Source organism: Thunnus maccoyii, chromosome 12, assembly GCF_910596095.1.
Source record: "Thunnus maccoyii chromosome 12, fThuMac1.1, whole genome shotgun sequence".
In the NCBI taxonomy this organism is placed as follows: domain Eukaryota; kingdom Metazoa; phylum Chordata; class Actinopteri; order Scombriformes; family Scombridae; genus Thunnus; species Thunnus maccoyii.
The window spans coordinates 28,046,609-28,060,271 of record NC_056544.1 but is presented as its reverse complement, the minus strand read 5'-3'; the positions used below and the strand labels follow the sequence as shown (position 1 = coordinate 28,060,271).

Here is a 13,663-nt window from a genome sequence, read left to right as displayed (position 1 = left end):
GCAGTTTGTTTCAAGTGTTGTGAAATTTGTGGAAAGTCCTGAAGATTTATTGTAAATGTCGTCATCAAATCCTGAACAAATTGGCAGATTAACTTTGTTATTCTTTAACATTTACTGTTGGAGTTAAAAACTAAAAGTTCTTAGTTTTTGGAGTGTTTTTCTCTTCAGGATGGGTGATGTAAATAAAATCCTCTTTCATGATAGGTGAGATTTTATATTGTGACATCGATACATATCATGAAACGGTTCGTTTTCTAGAAAAGTTGTTGAGAAATTGTTTATTTAAATTATATTTAGTGTATTTATTTAATGTTAATGTAAGTTAGTTTGCATGTCCGTCCATAGATGAGCTTTTGAAATACAGAGAACTCAACAAGACACAATGATACAGTTACAATCAAGCACCATAAAAGAGCTGCAACTAATGATTATTGTCATTATTGATTAATCTGCTGATTAATAGGTTAGTTGTTTTTGCTATAAAATATCAGAAAATGTTGAGAAATGGCTGTTGTAGTTTCTCTGAGCACACGGCGACACCTTCAAATGTCTTGTTTTATCCCAACAGTCCAAAATCCAAAGATATTCACTTTACTATCCTCTACAACAACAGTGGTCCCCAACCTACAGGTCCGTAGGTCATTTGGTACCGGGCCTGATCTGTGTGAAGCACGGAGTAGACTGAACATAAGCAACACACTTCGGGTGTCTCCCGTCACCCCTAGATGGGACCGTATGGTTGCAGAGAAACAAGCTCAGGGCTCCCACTGATTCAGCGTTATGTCAAGTTGTGTTTTTCATGCATGTTATATTTGTTTTTGTGGTGTATCTTATTTTGAAGGCATGTTTAAACGTTACCATAGTGACCAGCGAGCATGGTGGGGGGGGGGGCAGAGAGGATGTTACTCGTGTTATGTTGTTGGCGCAACGTTATGAGGACGCTGCTAATAAAGTTGCATACAAGTACAGAGTGGATTCAGGTTTATTATTATATTTAGAAAACACCACAGTTTTTATGTCTTATCATTTTAGTTTGTTGTATTTATCCGCCGCAATTCCAAAGGCCGGTCCGTGAAAATATTGTCGCAAAAAAGGTCGGGGACCTCTGCTCTACAAGACCAAATGTGTGGCATTTTTGCCTAAAAGATGACCAACAGTTGCTGGTTTATTTTCTAGGTATTGACTAATCATTGCAGCTCTACATAAACCTCATTTACAAGCTCCAGATGCGTTCATGACCACATGACTGATCCCTCTTTTTAAAAAAACATGAGTTTTAAATGAGTCCAGTCATGATCCAGTTTGAGCTCTGAGGATCTGAGGATGAGGAGATCCACACATTGATTCCCTGAACAGAAAAAAAAACCATCTGTCCAAATTAGGTTTTATGAAAGGACACCTCAGAGTTCCCCGTAGACTCACCAGGTCACTGAGCCCCTGAAGAACCAGGTCATTTAAGGCATGTGTGGACGGAGATTAATATCATTAAAATTAAGAGTGTGGCAGTGATGAGATCTGATCAACTTCCTGACCAACATTTTAACTGTACTATTAACTTAAATGTGAAGAGATGAGACGTTTAAAGGATACATACCTCCAATATAAATTATTACAGTATCCACATATCGCCCATCCTCGTATATGCAGTTATGCAGCGACACTACAGTCAAATTTGCTATGAAATCATGTTGAAAATCAAGGAATTAATTGTAAAATATGTGGCTTTTTCTGTGATCTGGCTTCTGTTATTAGACGCTCTGCCCACCACCTTTTAGTTGACTCCATTGATCTTCCTCTATTGATCTTGCTTACTTATCCGTCACGTCGGTGTCACCCAGTGGAACGTGAGCTGTCTGCTGTTTGTATCTCGTCCTCAGGCGGTCACCGTGTGTGTTTTTTATTAAAGCCATCTGCTCGAGGGGGGGATGACTCCGATGCATCAGAAGTTTAATGATTTTTTTAGATGTTGTCGGGTACAACAAATTTCCCAATATGGGAGGAACTTGATCGGACACACACACACACACACACACACACACACACACACACACACACACACACACACACACACACACAGTGGATTACTTGCATTGCTTTGAGATAATTGGCATTCAGTCGACACTCTTAACTTAAGTCTTCAGACTGAATTAATGAGTTTAACAGTGAAATTAACTCAGTTTTTTGACTGGAAACGTGTAGCTGGAGGACATTTATCTCTGTATACACATGCATGCTGTGTGGCTTCAGAGGTTTCTGCAGATGGTCAGTGGTCAGACAGCGCTGTATAGTGTCGCTTTTTACATTTATGAGAGTAGTTGTATGTTGGTTTTTGTCTAATTCTATCTTGAAAATTTGTCATTTTAACCTTCTTTCTTTCTAAATAGGACTAAAATGAAAACAAGCTTTTAGCTTTAGTCTGATTTTCATTGTTATCTATTTTTACTTTATGTCGGCATTGAGTGTTTGCGATCTTTTATTTACATTTTATCCAGAGCTGCAACGATTACTCAATCAACAGAAAAGGAATCAGCAACTATTTTGATAATCAATTAATCATTTTGAGACACTTTTTTTTAAAAAAATGCTAAAATTCTCTGGTTCTCTCAGTTGTTTTAGTCCTATATGACTGTAAACTGAATATTTCTGGGTTGTCGACTGCTGGTCGGGACAAAACGAGACATTTTAAGTTGCATCTTGGACTTTGGGGAAAAAGTGAGCGACATTTTTCACAATTTTTTGACATTTTATAGACAAAACAACTAATCGATTAATCGGGAATATAATTGAAAGATTCATCAATAATAAATATAGTTGGTAGTTGCAGTTCTTCTTCTTCTTCTTCTTCTTCTTCTTCTTCTTCTTCTTCTTCTTCTTCTTCTTCTTCTTCTTCTTCTTCTTCTTCTTCTTCTTCTTCTTCTTCTTCTTCTTCTTCTTCTTCTTCTTCTTCTTCTTCTTCTTCTTCTTCTTCTTCTTCTTCTTCTTCTTCTTCTTCTTTATAGTTGGTAGTTGCAGCTCTTCTTCTTCTTCTTCTTCTTCTTCTTCTTCTTTATAGTTGGTAGTTGCAGCTCTTCTTCTTCTTCTTCTTCTTCTTCTTCTTCTTAGTGAGACAAGACCTAAAATGTGAAGTAAGACAGGATGTAACATGCCTAACTTGAAGACTTTGTCATCTTTCTATCTAATTAAGACCACATTTAGCTTTATTCTGATTTAATCCTCGTTAATTTTATGTTAGCAGTCTTATATTTACAGTAGGATATTACTAATTCTGCCAATCTATGCCAGTTGCTGATAATTTTGAGAATGAAACTTGTTCAGATCTTGCTGGTGTTTTCATGTTTGTAGCATTTAGCAGCTAGTGGTATAAAACCATTGCAACATGAATGTGGTTTTCAGTTCTTGCATCACCAGCAATGAATACATAGTTTGGACAGAAGATATAGTAGATAAATAATACTAATAATGACTTTAACATGTTTGAATTCAAAGCCAAAGTTATATTTTTTGTTGTAGTTTGTATAATCAGAGTTGTACCAACCACTTGGATGATAGTCACTTCCTTTTTATAAACTGGCTGATTTAATACTCACCATCATACAAACCACAACCTGCTTTTGACCGGAGTTGATTTCTCACACTGATTATGTATAACGGAGAACCGCTCGGCAAAAGAAACAGGAGGCAGAATAAGAGGCAACTCTTGTAACAAAATAACCGTGACCTCTTTTTTTTATTTCTCTCTTTTCATGAGCCCGTAGTGGCCCTATTGATCATAGGCATGACATTTTGTTCCCTGTTGAAGCGTGAAGGCCAGGCCTGGAAAACAGAGCGGTACATCTTGGGTGCAGTAGAGCAACAGCAGCAGTCGAGGTTGGATTCCCATGCCTTCATTGGGTGTGACGACACAACATAATACACTATCAACTAAACAAACCGGAGCTCAGACTGAGGCCTTGTTAGGAGCAGTGTTGGCTGGGTTTGGATGTTGTCGCTTCTTAATTTTTTAGCCTTTCTCATCCCTCGTTTACAGCTCCTTTTGTCCCGGTGTTTGACAGACCTTTTGTGGTTTTTTTTATGCTCCAATCCCTCTCATCACAAAATCTGTTGTTTGTTTTTTGTCCTCTGCTTTTCCTCACATTGATTTGTGTTTGTTTTTTTGAGGTGTATACTTTATTTTAAGGCTGTTACTCTTCATCATTCATTCATTCATCTGGAGATTCTTTTTTTCCCCTTTTATAAATCTTTTAGTCTTTATAAAATGTCATAAAATAGTGACAAATATCCACATTTTCCACCAGACTTGTCTTTAAATTGCTTATTTTGTCAGACCAACAGTCCAAAACATTTAATTTGCTATCATAGAAGACTAAAAATGTAAATAATCACATTTCATTTTCACATTTTTAAAGGAGTTATTAATTTGTTATCAAAACTGTTGCCAATTTATTTTTGATCAACTAATTGTTTCAGCTCTACCTTATTTACAAAGCAGATAAGAGCTGCAATTAATTACTATTTCTATTGTCACTTGTCTCTGTTTCCAATTAATTAATCCAATGTTTATTATACAAAGGCAGAAAATGTATGAAAATGACCGTCACAATTACCCTAAAACTCCACAGCGACGTCTCAAATGGTTTTTATTCGACACACCAAAGAGACAAAAGTAATAAATCCTCATATTTAATAAGCTGGAACCAGCAGATATTGGGTATTTTTCCATTTTATTCTCTAAATGGATCAATTGATTACTGTTATTTCAGCAGATTGTCCAGAATCGAGAAGTGAAGCAAGAAATTCTGCTGTGTTGACATTGGTAAACCAATGGGAACAACAACTGGTGAAGTTCAGTTGAGGTTAATGCTGTTTGGTCTTATGATAAACGCCACTTTCAGAAAAACAAAAAGTCCACACAATGCCGTTCCTCCTGCTGTCGAGACCTAGACGTAGAATTACCTCCAAACAGAGCGGAGCCCCGACGGCTTTGTCTACACCATTTTATTATTGTGTTTCCCTTTTAATACGAGGGCGGCTGCCAAAGTTAATTGCAGGTTGTCTGCATGTGTGTGTGTGTGTGTGTGTGTGTGTAGTACGCGGAGAATGTTTTACATTTTTTGGCTCGTTGAAGGGACGATGGTTAAGGATTTTAATGTAGTGGTTGAGGAACTTGATACCGACCACGAGACAAAATACCTCAGGAATTTATGTTCTCCTATTTCGCTAAACCCTTTAGCAAGCAACAAAACATGAGTGGCAGTTTATTATAGATGTAGGGAGAGTCTTGAGGGACCGCTACAATCTGCAAGGCGAGCATCACATGACGGGATTGAAACCGGCCCAAGTTGTCAAGGAAGCTAATTTGCTGTTAGCCTTGCTAGCTTGTTGGCTTTTACTGTAGAAGGTAAAACAGTGAAAAATCACATAACACAACTGTTTCATGTTGTTTCACCTTTTATTTAATTTGGTCAAAATTATGATTCAAAGTGTAATTAATGAAACAAATGTAAAAAATTCTGATTATTGGAGAAAAAAACTAAGAATTTGTAGCTAATTTATCCAAAAATACATTCTACCCTTCATCAATATTCATGCTAACACAACTTCTAGTCAGAGTTTTCCCTCAAATCCTTTAATGTGTGGATGAGAGATGATGTTGTCATGATAAATAATGGTTAATTGAAATTGTGAATTGAGTTGTACCTGCTTTGAAGAGACACTCAACTCAACCATGTTAGCAAAATTAGTTTTGGAGTGTTAGTGTAGGCGATGGGTCTCCAGTTATAGATGCGTGTCAGGGGTCACTTAAACTGAAATCCTACTGTCAGTGGTAAAATATAGTTAAATTACGTAACGCTGTGACAGTGGTCTGTATGTTGCAGCTTTGTTGGAAAATAACATCAAAAACATTCATATTTTGGAAATGTGTGAATTTTTCCTGATGAAATTGATCACTTGATTCCTGGAGTGCAAGAACTTTGCAGTGAGTTTATTCTGCTGGCTGTTAACAGTTAAATATTTCTCTTTTTTAAAGGCGGAGTACTTTGGACACATTTTCACTCGTCATAAATTTATTTCCTCCGTGGCAGAAAAAACACGTTACACGAGCCTTCAGAAACTCCTAAACTTTAAACTGGACTAACAAAACACTTGTAGGGCTGATTGACTGTAACACACTCACCATAAACAGACTTTGAGACAATCGCTAGCCTAGCAACATTAAAGCTACAAACAATCCATAATGCAACACTCTTAAGTAGGAGTCAGTTTTACACTTTATCCATTCAAAAAGAATATCTAATGTTGGGAACACTCCGAATGTAAGACGACCCCACTTTTTCAGACGAATTTCCAGGAGAAATCTCTTATATTCTGACCAATACGTTAAACTTTTCAAATACATTTATTCCTGTAGTTTATTCTTTATAGCCTTTATATTCTAATATTCTTTATTCCAGTGTTGTCGTTAAGAGGCCGCCTTTGCAGCAGGAATATCGGTCAGCATTCGACAGGCACGAGAGAATAACTGATGTCCCGTCACTTGAGCAGATCTTTCAGCGGTAAAGCTTGATTCTACGGTGGGTGTAACGTGATTGCGTTACCGCGGTAATCCAGCAACTGCGACAGCTCTTAGTCTCAGGTATTTAACCTCTGTTGCGTCGTTATCAAGGTCATTTATACCAATTGGTTCGTTAACACTCCTGGCTGTTGTGACGACGGTCGTTAGCATCGTCGGAGTTGTCACATGAGGCCAAATTATGAACGGTTGTTAAATCTCCTGGGAAGAGATGAAAGGACGGCGTTGTAGGTGGAGGGATAAGTGAAGTCGTAGACCTTTGTCTCTGTTGAGGGAAGGTTTCCCTACTTAGATGTAGATATCCTCCCTCACTCCTCTTCAAGAGAAGGAAGATAAAGTGTTCAGTCAGGTGTGGACGGTTTACCATAAGTGCTTTACATAGTCTGACAGTGTGTGTCTGAAATGTTCTTTATTTTATCTGCCAGTTAAACCACAATGAGTACGTTTACATGTCCACTAATATTCCACTATTATTCCAAATATGACAATATTCTGAATTTGATAAACAGCATATTCCGTTTGGATATTCCGAATGTAGCATCTTCCGATAAAGACATGTGGGATATGCCGGTATTATTCAGGTTTAGGAGCATTCTTTGGACGTGTATACAGTGCAGTCGGAATATGCGTCTCAATTGGGAGTTTTTACCACAGTTTGCGACACACGTCCCTCTCGCCTGTTTACCCTTGCGCAGGAAAAATGACACAAACTGGAGCAGGAAGGCAGACAGAGGAGAGCCGTTCAGTTCAGGACAGGTCGGAAAAGCAGCAGCAGCAGCAACGACGGAGACGGAGAGGTTTAGTTATTATCCTGACTGATGGCGACGACTCGGCGTGATGCACCAAAAAAACACTCAGCGGTGTAGTAAATATCATGGGACAACCGAGGGACTGGATGTAACTATAAATTTCTAATATCAGTCATATCACTTTATAAATATCAGGCTGCAGCAGCTCACTAGTGTTTCTCACCTCTCGCTGGTTTACTTCACTGCCTGCGGAGATCTTGCCGTTCCCACCGGAGCAGAGAGGGAAACCCTCAATATGCTCTTCATGTAAACAGGAATATTAGTGGAATATTCATTTTCATTAGCCATGTAAACAGCTTAGTAGGAATATTACCTTTTTGGGAAATAAGGGCAAAAAACAAAAGTCGTCAGTCATTGCTTCACTTTGTCCTCAGACGTTGAGGTGACGTTAAACAGGTCAATAAAACCGGAATTGAATAAAATATTCCCTTCTCTCTCTCTCTCTCTCAATCCAACTGGTGGAGGCAGATGGCCGCCCACCTAGAGTCCGGTTCTGCTTGAGGTTTCTTTCGTTAAAGGGGAGTTTTTCCTTCGCCGCTGTCGCCAAGTGCTTGCTCATGAGGGGAACGTTTGGGTCTCTGTAAATTAAAGAGTACAGTCTAGACCCGCTCTATGTGAAAAATGCCCTGAGATGACTTCTGTTATGATTCGGCGCTATATATATATATAAATACAATTAAATTGAATTGAGTGGGTTTGATTTGTAACTTTCTAGGCAGAGAAACTGAAAGTAAATTACAGACTAAGATCATTTTCTTCTGGTTAAAATCATTTAGACAGTAAAGTCTCACTGAAACCTTTAACTTGACGCTGTTCTCTGTGTGTACAGATATGATGAACAGATGTAGACTTCAGATTAAAACTCACTGACTTGATGCGCTTTTTATCTTGTCAGCTGATGAGGTTTGACAGTTTAAAGAAGAAACAGAAGACTTGTACTGTATATCTAGTTAGTGCCTGAGTTTTTTTTTTAAACTTTTTGCAACCATTTTTCATCAGAGAACAAACTACAAGCAGGAAGTCTGTCAGGGATTGGACAGTTTTTTACCTTGATGTCTTTCTATTGGTTGCTTCACACTTGTCATGAGTCTCATGGGAAGTTTTAAACCAAAGTCAAGGTAGTTTACATCCCCGGTGGTTCAGGAACACGTGTGAAGACGTTGCAGCTCGGTGTGGAGCAGCGAGCCGTGCAGCCCGTTTTTAGATGTGAACGATCATTCGCTCTGATCTTGATTACTGAGTGTATTTGGTGGTAAACAGGAACCAAGATTTGACTGCGTTTCATTAATGCATGATGACAGATGTCAGCGTTATTATTATTATTGGCTGGTAATGACTAACTGCATCTCCCAAAAAGCAAACTTGTCATTTTGCACTCTGTACCACCAAATTAACATAATGCATTATCTATGCATGGCTGCTTATCCAGGGGAATAAGAGCAGTACATCACCCAAAAAAAAAAAAAAAGTGACACAAGAATGCAAAAGACTTTAGATTACCAGCTGCTGTTAACCCTTTATCACCCAACTGAACCTAAAGCTTAAAGATCAGTTTTTTTTAATATCTATCAAGGATAAACACTCACATATCTGTTTAGAAATCATATATAAAAAAGAGATAGTTATTATAAAGTAATCTCTTCTTCATAATTACAGGTCAGTCTGTGGTTACAGTGGAAAACAAGAACTACTAGTAGTAATTCAGAATGATTTTCCACGGCTCAGATTCATCAAAATGTAAACACATTCAGGCTAAAAACCCAAATGCAGCCCAGCCCTTTTTTTTTATTTATTTATTTTTTGGTAAGGTGAGGCCAGTTTATTTGTGTAGCACATTTCAACAACAACAAGGCAATTCAAAATGCTTTACATAAAACATTAAACGCATTAAGACAAAGTGCAAAAGAAATACATTATAAAAGGACATTTAAATACAATAAAAAAGTAGTTATTAGAGAGTTAAGAGAATAGAAAATACAAATAAGCTAAAATAGAACAAGACAGTGCAAGAAATTAATCAAAAGCCTCAAATTTGATTTAATAAAAAGGCAGCAAACAGAAAAGTCTTCAGCCTTGAGTTGCAGCAGACCTGCAGTTTTCTGACAGTTTGTTCCAGATAAAAACTGAACGCTGCTTCTTTTATATTTAGTTTCAACTTTGTCCTGCAAACTGTTCTCATATTGGCAACGTTCAGACTGGCTGAACGTTATCACAACAACAATAAAGTTTGGACTCTAAGACGATCAAGCATTTGGACTTTAAACCACAGAGATTCAAGACTTCCTCACTTGTTTTTGGGTTTTTTTTTTTACTGGCGTTAGCTAGCTAAATGTGTCAGGAATACAGCATACTTAGACTGAGTCGCAAGGTGGGCAGTATGGGTGGGTGGTGTCTTAATTTATTCATGGCTTTAATTGGCAATCAAGTGGGTTTTTTTGGCCCCGGTACTGTCTCACAGCCCACTGGTCGGGTATCATTCTTAGCACATGTATAATAATACCGCTCACATCAACTTATCAGGAAAAAAACAAAATATGGCTACCAAGGTAAGACATGTAGTGACTATGCCAGTAAATAAAGGGAGTAAAAATAAAGAGGAAGTGCTATGCACGCTACGTTGATTTATTCTTCTTTGTTTTCACTCACGGACCTTCCTGTGTGGGGAAACGCTGCATACTGTTCCCACCACACACTCCTTCATTCATTTGCATTGAGAGTCTTTTATGGCTTATGATTCTGCACCACCCTGCAGGTTTGATTGATGGTAGCACATGTGACACCTTTTGTAGAGACTGGCAGGGTAATGTGCAGTCACCAGGGTGGGATATTAACACCAGCCAGGCAAAAATCCCTCCCACCCCACCCCACCCCCAACCCCCCCCTTCTGCACCAACCACTTAACCAACTGTCCCTTTTTTACATTTCTAGTTCTTTGCTCAGAGAAGATTGTTGGATTGAAGGCGGGTTGTTGTTAGATATGTAAGCTAGATCATCCCCCAGTGGTGTCAAGCTTGTCTCTCCCTGAACAGTATTTTGTGCCACTGTCTTGGCGTAGACTTCGGGTGACTGGTTTTCCTGGCTCGTGCTGTTACATGCTTCGAGGTCTGGGATCGGAAATCAGTTTTACTTTTGTTTGGCACCGGTAGTATGACTTGAGGAAAGTAGTCCAGATCGTTCCCTGTTTTGGTCACGCTTATGTTTCAGTGCAGGCTTCTGCCCTTTAAATCAAGCTTCTTGGATTGGGTGATGATGCCTCTTTGTATTTTTAGAGGGAAATCTTTCTCGGTTATGCTGTTATACTTCAGCTTGCTCTCTCTCTCTTCTAGCAGCGATGGTTAATCCTCTGCTGCTGCTCGAATGCAGAGGAAATGCAACGTTGGAAATCGAGAGAGTAATAATCTGCCCGTCGTAAAGAAAGCGAGCGCAGGGATGTGTCTTCATGTTTCCCCCTGATGGGTTTCAATCAACCTCTTCAAATAGGAAAGAATGTGGGACTGAGGAAATGGGTAAGAAGTGAGCGGATGGCCTTCAGGCAAAGAAAAAGTTATTTTTCCTGAGTGCTCCGAAATTAGGAAATGGAAAGAGCCTGCTGTCTTTTTTCCACTGTCATTTACACATGCTCAAGATTGGAAAGAAGATTGGCAGCGAAGAGGACGGGGCAAAAAAAAAAACCTCCCTGTCGACGGAGTCCAGTGGGCTAATGCTTCAGGCTGTAGGTCTCATTACAAGACAGGATTAGTGGTGGGAAAAGTGGTCGGGAGAACCGAAAGGCTTCCAGGGTTGAATACACACAGTTCAGGATGTCAAAGTTACTGAGCAAAGAATCTGAGAAATTATAGACACACATTTCCAGCTCTGAAAGTCATAAAATAATGAAGGTGAAATACACAAATGAATGCATCTCTAATGCACATATTGGAGAGCTTCTTGTGCGTGACCATGACAACAGCAGAAGTTCAGAAACGCTCGTTTACTTTCTCTGTCGGCTGCTCGCTGCACGTCTCGTGAGCTGAGGAGACGAGGAGGGTTGACGTCAGCGTGGTCTCTGCGATCATGTTGTGTGTTGTTAGCCGGGTTGCTAACGTTAGCCACAGGGTTCGCCTACTCTCAGGAGTCACCTGATGCTGGTTTAGTTTGTCTGGAGTGTCAGTGAGGCTACGCTAACGCTAGCTGCTGGGTTAATAAATCCTTCCAAACCACAAATCTCATTTTCTGTTTTCACATGTGTTTAAACACAAAAGACGCAGCGTGTGGAGGATTTTGTTTAAAGGCAACATTGACGGAGCTGACGGCTGAGTAACTAAAGTAAAGTAAGAAGTAATATAACACTTGCCCAACCCTGCTCTCAACATGACGCCTTATTTGTGTGTTTTATCAATCCTGTCTTTTAGTCTTGTTTGAGTCTTGTCGATGTATTCAGCTCCCACATCAGTTGATTCCTTTTATATGTTTTATGTAGGTTGTTTTACTCCATAATGACATTAGAATTAGTTTTCAGGCAGATGCAAATATACTTAAATAAGCATATAAAGCAAATATCTTTCCAAATGTTCTCCCAGGGCAGCATGTCCCTTTCTCTATCCACACAATGTTCTGACCTTTTTATCCTGTTTGCATCCTTGTTTAATTAAACAATTAATAATTAAGTATTAAACTTGGCAGGATTAAAACATCTCATTTAACTAAGAGCATCCAGTACATCTTCAAATAAGAGATATTGAGATAGTAAATCACCTTTTCTGTGAAAATAATACATTAAACAGAATCGTTTTCTTTCATCTAATTAATCTTGTTTACTCCCAAATTAAATTGGTGCCATAGAAACACAAGCCATGGTGCTACCAAACCAGTGTTTCCACCTCATTCCTTATTCACACACACACACACAGAGTGATACACCATATGCTTTGCACATATGTGTTAGAAACAAACCAGATATTGAACATGACCTATTTATAGCCGCGCATATTAAATCAAATCAGTTACGGGCAAAAAGCCGGAAAGAAAGAAGGAAAGAAGTTTCAAACTGGACTCCAGCTGGGATCAGATCCTCGGATCATTCGGGATTCGTTACTGGCTGCTGTTTAATGCATTGGAAGGAAAAAAAAAAAAAGCTTTGTGTATGAATGCAGAAGTAAAAAAATATCGAGTCAGAAACAAAAATGCTGAGTTTCAACCACATCAGAGGAAACTCAAATCCTCAAAAGATATTCTCAATTAAATTAAAAATAGTCCGTCGTCTTTTCCCTGCTGCTGCTTTTTTGTTACGTCACACCGATACCTAACAGCTCCAGCTGGCTAATTATTGCACAACATTAGCAACCGAAAGCACAACTTGACATGACACATTTGTTTAACCATTCACTGCACAGATGGCCAGATAGATATGCAGCGTTGGAAGTCCAACTTAGTGCTGATTGGCTTGATTTTTTTTATTTCTTTTTCTTTTTTTACTTCTTAAGTGAGAATACTGAACATGTTAAAAATGTGTAACAGTTACAGTTTGTGCTGTGTGACATCAATGAAGTGCATCACAGTAATATTGCTGTTGGGGAAACTTTTTTTTTTATGCCAGTTTCTGTTTCAATTTCTAAACCTAATAAACCTTTCATCTCAGTCTATTTTAACTCATATAGTTGAGACAAAACTTTTCTCAGGAGTTGATGGAGACCAAACAGAACTAAAAGAAGAGCGAACATGACTCCAAACTCTTCATTTTGGATCTTCACAACAAACATTATATGCTAACATGTTAGCCGTATTGACTTTATTAGATGATATGTCCGACTTGTTTCAGTGTGGCCCAAAAAAGTGATAAATGTAGCTTTCATAACTTATAGAAACCTTCATTTGGTAAAAAAGATCCTGCTGCAAGTTGATAAGAGGTTTAAAATGCTCTTCACTAGTTCTGTGAAACCTTTTTATTACAATAAAACTCATTATACATGTCCCTGGGCGGTTCACATACTTTCTCATTCAAGCAAATAGGAAGGTGTGTCCACACTTTTAACTGTATGTCTTTGCTGTCATAGCATGACTTGAGGAAAGTGCTGTTTGATCAAAGGCCTTATCAATAAATGCTGTTTAAGCACCCTTCAGCTCAAAGTTTCTTTCTCTGTTTCAATGCTGAATTCTTAATACTTCATCACCCTCTGCTGTTGATGTGGTATTAGCCTAATGGTGTAGTAGTGGTCGCTCCTGGTGAATCATTTCGCGGTGTTTGTGATGCATTTGACTGCTGCAGCTCTCGTCTGGGCCCGCTGTCTCCTCCGGCTCTGTAGCT

At 38.7% G+C, this 13,663-nt stretch overlaps 1 protein-coding gene across 2 annotated transcripts in view; it reads left to right on the top strand.

Moving 5' to 3' along the window:
- larp4b (La ribonucleoprotein 4B) overlaps positions 1-13,663 on the top strand; it is a 46,255-nt gene that overhangs the window by 6,422 nt on the left and 26,170 nt on the right. The window lies entirely within an intron of this gene.